Source organism: Terrapene carolina, unplaced genomic scaffold (assembly GCF_002925995.2).
Source record: "Terrapene carolina triunguis isolate 2854851 unplaced genomic scaffold, T_m_triunguis-2.0 Scaffold111, whole genome shotgun sequence".
Taxonomy (NCBI): domain Eukaryota; kingdom Metazoa; phylum Chordata; order Testudines; family Emydidae; genus Terrapene; species Terrapene triunguis.
Genome location: NW_020664462.1, coordinates 11,410,714 through 11,417,802, shown reverse-complemented (window position 1 = coordinate 11,417,802; position 7,089 = coordinate 11,410,714).

Sequence of the window (7,089 nt, the reverse complement as noted above, 5' to 3'; positions counted from 1 at the left end):
CATGGCAGGACCAAATACTGTCTAGACCATCCCTGATAGACATTTATCTAACCTACTCTTAAATATCTCCAGAGATGGAGATTCCACAACCTCCCTAGGCAATTTATTCCAGTGTTTAACCACCCTGACAGTTAGGAACTTTTTCCTAATGTCCAACCTAGACCTCCCTTGCTGCAGTTTAAGCTTTCATGGGTGAATACCCACTTCGTCAGATAAAGAGTCTGGGAAGTACCATTACTGAAATAAGGGCTTCTGGTCTCAATACATGGGGTGAATGTGGCAAGATGGTTTGCACTTAACAGATTTAGGCCCAAATCTTGCAAACACTTATGTACTTAACTTTACTCATGTGAGTAGCTTAGCTGAAGGCAATGGACTTGACCTGGGAACCTCCCACATCCCAAATAAGTACTTTAACCTCTGGGTTAAATGTTATCAGGGAGGTCCTCTTTCATCTGACGAAGTGGGTATTTACCCACGAAAGCTTATGCTCCAATACGTCTGTTAGTCTATAAGGTGCCATAGGACTCTTTGAGAAATAAAATAATTCTTAATGTGAGTAAAGTTAGCAGAATGCGGTACTTTATTAATACGTACATTCTACAGCATATGAAATGTTTGGAATAGCCACACAGCCTGTTCCCTCTACCATATCAGTGTAGGATCCTGCTGTACCACAGTTAAGTCTACCTCCAGAAGGAAGCTGACAGCAATATAACAATTTCTAATAGATGGGTCAAGAAACTGGGGCATGAGGCCTGTATGTTTAGTACATTGTCAATGATGAACTCGAGGTGAATTTAGGGGATAAAACCCAAATGCCATTGGGGCGGGGATGGGGTGGGGGTGAAGGTGCTCTAGAGTCTAGGCAAAAATAGCTATGTAAATAGTGTTCGAAAGTTGTGTGCGACTGAGGAGTACTGAAATGTCTTTAAAAAGATGTGGCCCAACTTCACACAGGATGGTTTGAGAAGAATGAAAATAGAGACTAGCACACTGCTGAATTTTAATCCCATAGACACTCATTACATTTTCTCAGGTAACACATCCTTTTGCAGGCTAACAATTTTCTTTTGCATACCAAAGCAAACGTAACCATTCAGCTATGCACGACATATGGTATATTTTGCAGTTTTGGAAGCCAGTCTAGAGTGCATGAACTGATATGCATTAGGCTCACAAACTCAATTGTGTCTTACTTGTCTGCTTGAGGAATTCATCTTCTAGAAAAGTGAAGAGGTGGAGAAGAGCAGCAGCTTATGTTTGTTGATCTTGTGTGGGTTTTTCTGGTGCTTTACTACTAGAGCTTTAAATCATGTTTCAACAGGAAATATTGGGTGTTTAAGGTTGTCCACTTACTAGGGTGTAGATAAAGAGTCTAGGAAGTACCATTACTGAAATAAGGGCTTTTGGTCTCAATACATGAGGTGAATGTGGCAAGATGGTTTGAACTTAACAGATTTAGGCCCAAATCTTGCAAACACTTATGTACTTAACTTTACTCTTGTGAATAGCTCAGCTGAAGGCAATGGACTTGAACTGGGAACCTCCCACATCCCAAATAAGTACTTTAACCTCTGGGCTAAATGTTATCAGGGAGGTCCTCTTCCTCCTCCAAAATGTATTCAGTGTGCAGTGCAAAGTCATTGTTCCTGTACTTCCAGTCTGTGACGTGGTGGACTAGGCCCTGAGGCCCCCTGCTGGAGGCCTCATGACCTTGCCAAACCCCACCCCAGAAAAGGGCACCTCCAACCTACCTAGAGTGGCTACATGGGACGCAGCCAATCCGGAAAGAGGATGCATGAAGCAGCCAATCAGGGCCCATCAGACTCATATAAAAGGAGCTGCAGGGCCAGAGTGAGTGCAGTCTGCTGGCAGGGACTAGGGGAACAATTGGTGCTCTTGGCTGGCTGCAGAGACTGAAAGGACCAAGGCAGGTAGTTGCTGGCAGGGACTGGGGTTAGGGGGGTAAGGAAGGTACTCCTGCCTGGGTGCTGGGACTCGACAAAGATAAGGGCCATGGGGAAGTGGCCCAGGGAAACACAGTTAGTTAAAGGGACATTTCATGTGGCTGCTACTTAGAGGGTCCCTAGGTTGGGGCCTGGAATAGTGGGCAGGCCTGGGTCCCCCCCAATAGACACTGGGAAAGTGGCTGTGTCCTGAGAGAAGGGAGTTTAGACAGGTCCAGAGAAGGGACTGTACATGGAACTGTTAACCGCCTGGAAGAGAGCCGAACTGAGAATGACCCAGCTGAAGAGCCAGGGTCAGAGGACTAAAGGTCAGACAACGAGCTTTCAAGGAGGAAGCTCTGGGGGCACTGCTCCACCCCAGAGCAGGAACCTTCACATGTAAGCTGGCCAACCAGGCTACTGAGATAGGCCCTGTTGGTCAGATTAAGGATTGAGACCGCGGAGGGCTACAACAATGTGTCAATGGAAGGGTACTGTGATGGGCCCTGTTGGGCTATTGAAGGACTGAGCCCAGGAAGAGCTGCAGGACATTACTGAGGGCTTTGAGATAGGGCTGCTTGGACAGTATAACCCAGAAGGGGTTTGTTTCACACATGGACTGTGTGTGACTTGGCCGGCAGGCTGAGTCACCAAAGACCCAGCTGACAGGGGGCACCATGCGTGGAGGAAATTAAGAAAACGGCAGGCACGCACACACTCCACCAGGGGGCTCTCCCGAGAGGTGGGTGCCACCCCATTACATAGTCCAAAAGGAATTGCAAGATTTGGCGCATGCTTGACAGGAAGGAAGCGGCATTTAACACTGCCTTTCCATATCCCCTCTATAGCTATCTTAAAATAGTAGGCTCAACAAACTTCTAATCAGTATCTCTAAGGGGAATGAAAGAGCTGGTACTACCACATGTTCTTCTAAGGAAAAACACTGTTGAAATAATAACATGTTGGGTTTTCCGCCCTACAGTTCATGACATGTCAGGACAACAGAGGTCTAAGAAGGGAGACCTGTAGCATTGTGTCTTTATTCTTTTGCAAATGTGTGTGTGCTGGGTTTGCACATGCAAAGCCTCTTCACTCTCCCCACCCACACAAGTGGCACCTTTCATTTAGGCTGAGATGAAGCCTGGCTGACACTGACTGTGAGTTTCAGCTCATAGAGAGGCTATATCACTGCAAAGCTGGGGTATATCCCTTCCCCTCCCAAAGCACGAAAATGTGGGCCCAATTCACCATTACCCTGCACCGTGTGTTGTTATCTACACCAGTGCAAAGTGGGTGTACAATTCTGCAAGTTCAGAATGGCAGCACTCACTTTGTATGGAGCAAGGAGCAGGTCAGTTGGGACCTCCAGCTGTATCTGCAACTAATTCAGAAGTCTGTTCCTACGGTATGCACACTGACAGTAGCACTCCACACCTCCCCCTTTACATGGAGATGGATGACTACACAGGGTGTAAGACTATGGAATAGTAGGCCTCCTGCTCATGTGGTGTTTCTCTGGTGTAAATTTGTGTAGCTGCATTCAATTAAGGAGCCAAGCCGATTCGCACCAGCTGAGATTTTGGCTCCTATGCTGTATGTACTCTGCATTATTGCACATCTTAATCCAGTTTCTTATCACATGGCCTTGTAGGAACAGGCCTATAATTTCAACCCGTATGTGTTTTAATTGCCTTCTGGCTTTCCATGCCATTTGGCAAATGAACAAAAGGAGGATGTAAGAGCTTTTATGGGAGTAAAATTCTATAATGAATCATTTATATATTAAAAAAAGACAGACCACTGTACTAATGGGGATTAGAAAGTTGCTTTTGTCCATGGATTGTTTTTATCATTAAGTTATTATTAGGCATCTCAGCAATGACTGAAAATCCCTTTCTCTCCATGAATTCTCTCCTGCACTAAGAGATGGCTTTTCTTGCTAATAGTTATATCTGCTTTGGGAGCTGTAATAGTTTGAAAATAGATTTTACAATGATGGTTTCACTCCTTTTTTCAGCTGTAGCTTTTACACGATAACTCTACAATCTTAAAGGACAGTGTCAGCTCCATTAGGAAAAAGACTGAACATCGTCTCTTCTTCCACTGATACCCCAGAGACTTAAGGCCAAACTTCCTGCCCAGTTCTTTGGCACCAGTGAGTGCCACATAGAGGCTATAATCTGCCCAGCTGAGAATTCCCTTAAGAATGTGAGTAGGAAAGGGTTGTCAGTTGGCATAGACCTGGGCCTGTGAGCAAACTCTTCCCCTCCATCCCAGTACAGGGGCATGTTGAGGAGGGATGGCACCAATGCACAGCTGGCATATGGTCCTTCAGGCACAACAGCCAGCTTTCAAAATGTACATCAGGGTCAGGGCCCTTTGGCTTCCTGACAGTCCTTCCTCAGCTCCTCATGCTGAGCAGATCTCAATGCAGGAGAGAATCCAGCTCCTGGATAATAGCCAACTTGTGTGATGGAGCTAAATTGGCCATACATTTCATGGCTGAATGGATTCCCTCCCTCTCTTTAGAAAAAAAAATGCTCAGTATCTTTTAAAAAGAGAAAAACTGGTCCCTGCAGCACAGCATAAATGAAGCAAACATACCACTTAGTGTAGGTCCTACATAAAAACAGTGTCATGCTGTCGACGCATGCTTTCGTGTTTTGTTTATTTGTACGAATTGTTACTAAGGATGTTGTCTTTTAACCATATTGTCTGGAAGTATCATTTAAAAACTAATTTTGGAACGAAGGCCACATTGCCCTTTAAAATACACAACTTGTAAAGCATGTTACATTTCAGGCTACCAGACTTAGGTTAGCATAGTTGCTTTAAATTCCAAGATGAGGCTACGGTTGCTACATTTGACCTACATCTACTTTAACTTCATTATAATCTCCGTGCAGTTGAAAACCATGAATAAACAGAGCTTTGCAAACCCTGCGGTGTTTGACTCGGCATGATGTTCCTACACTGAACCTTGGAGTTTGGTTCACAGGGCCTGCAGAAGCTGATCTGCTTCAACAGTGGCTGAAAGGTTGGAGTTCAATGAATTCCAGCTTCCAAGGGGGAAGATCCCCCTCTCCAGGATTCCCTTTCCGACACCAAACAACCCCCAACCTCCCCTGCCCTCCCAAGAACAGGTGTAAGATAAGGGGCAAGCCCCAGAGCTTTCTGGGAGATGGAAACAATTTTAATAGTTGGTAGTTTTGGCAGTGAGTGTTATTTGTGTTGATGCCTTGTGCATACTGAGCAGCATGTTTTGGAAAGGAGTCGAGGGGATATTTTCAGCATGACGTGCTGTTAAGCACAAACTCCTTTTAACAGTGCCCAGCTCTGGGCACATGCGTGCACCGCAAACATATCCTGGTACTGTTTTTTTTTTTTTTTTTAAACAATATATACATTTGCTTGCTAATTATATTGCAACAAATACATCGCGCTTCACAAGATTGGAGCTCTGAGCTATTCTGGAACTTTAAAAGTCACAGGCTTTAAATATTTTTCTAACTTGTCTCGTCTAATTGATCTGAAGACGTGGAACAGATTGGTCTCTGGGTTAGTTCCCTTAGGGAAAGGTGGAAGGGGATGGGGCAAGTCAACTTAAGAGTCTCCACATGTGCCCCCCAAATAGGAGAAATCTTGAAAAATTTCAAAACTACAGTTTAAATGGTTTTAGTGCCAGTGTCCAACCCCCATTATGGTGGGATCAACTCTTGTTAGGGCTTTGAAGGAAATTCTAATTCTACTGTTAATTATTTAAGTCCTCGTAAATCCAGTGTGCATGAAACCAATTCATAACAAGGCTAGCTGGTGTGTTTGGGGCCAAAGTCTTAAATATACCTTTAAAATCTGTTCTGTAACTTACCCCAGCAGCTCTCAAAACTCTGAAAATTGGGCTGCAGTCAGGTGATGAGATTTGATACCAGCACAAAGACTGTTGCCTTTACAATTGGCACTAAGTCCAAACGAGCACCATCATGCACAACGGACAGATACGCAGGCATCTCCACATGTTTAGTAAGACAGTTATGATTGCAATTACATTGATTAAAATCACTATGATACTGTATGAAGTGCCACTAAGTTTCAGATGTGCCACACAAGGTCTTCAGAGTTTGAGAACCACTTATCCAACATGTGCCACCATCCATCTAGCAAGATTTGGCGCTACCTTTTTAACTACAAAAGGTGCATGGACATGAACTGGATAAATAGGTCCAAAAATAAATATGCACTTACCTGAGGGGAGAGGGATAGCTCAGTGGTTTGAACATTGGCCTGCTAAACCCAGCATTGTGAGTTCAATCCTTGAGGGGGCCACTTAGGGTTCTGGGGCAAAATCAGTACTTGGTCCTGCTAGTGAAGGCAGGGGGCTGGACTCAATGACCTTTCAAGGTCCCTTCCAGTTCTAGGAGATAAGATATCTACAATAATTTATGAGCAAACAGCTACTTAAGTACACATTGAATCAGAGAGTCTAAGGCCGGAAAAGACCACCAGATCATCAAGTCTGACCTGTGTATCACAGACTACCAGTACCACCCAGCACCCTCACACTAAACCCCATTGCATGCACAATTACTTATGTGATGCACATTCAGTTACCTATTTGCATATGCACAACAGTATTTCTTACAGACAACTTTAGTGCCTATTTTTAAAAAAACATGAGTAGAAGCTACACTTTATTTGGTGACTTCATCTTCTGCCAATAGATATCAGAAATACCTGGTGTTCCATAATGGCCAGTTGGGAACTCAGCAAGATACACAACAATCCATTTACGTGTTAAATAACCCAAATTACAGTTAACCTGTTTTAAGCAACCACTCAAAGGATGGCCCCCGTCCCCAAAAAGTCAGTTCTTTAACAGAGATGGCCTCCAAATAAAGATGGAGTAGAACTGTACTTTGTATATTTGGGGGATAATTTGAGGTCGTCTTTTAAAGCGGATCGTGTCTAATAAATGTGGTCTCTTGTACAGGTTTCACTTCAATAAAGGTTTGAACGATAAAGCTATTTTCAATTCCTTGCCTATGTGGCAGCTACTAGTCTGAGACTCCGTGTGCCCTGGCTGCTGAAGCTTCTATGAGTGTTAAACAAGCTAGAACCCATCCGTTCTATCAGTTGTTAATTG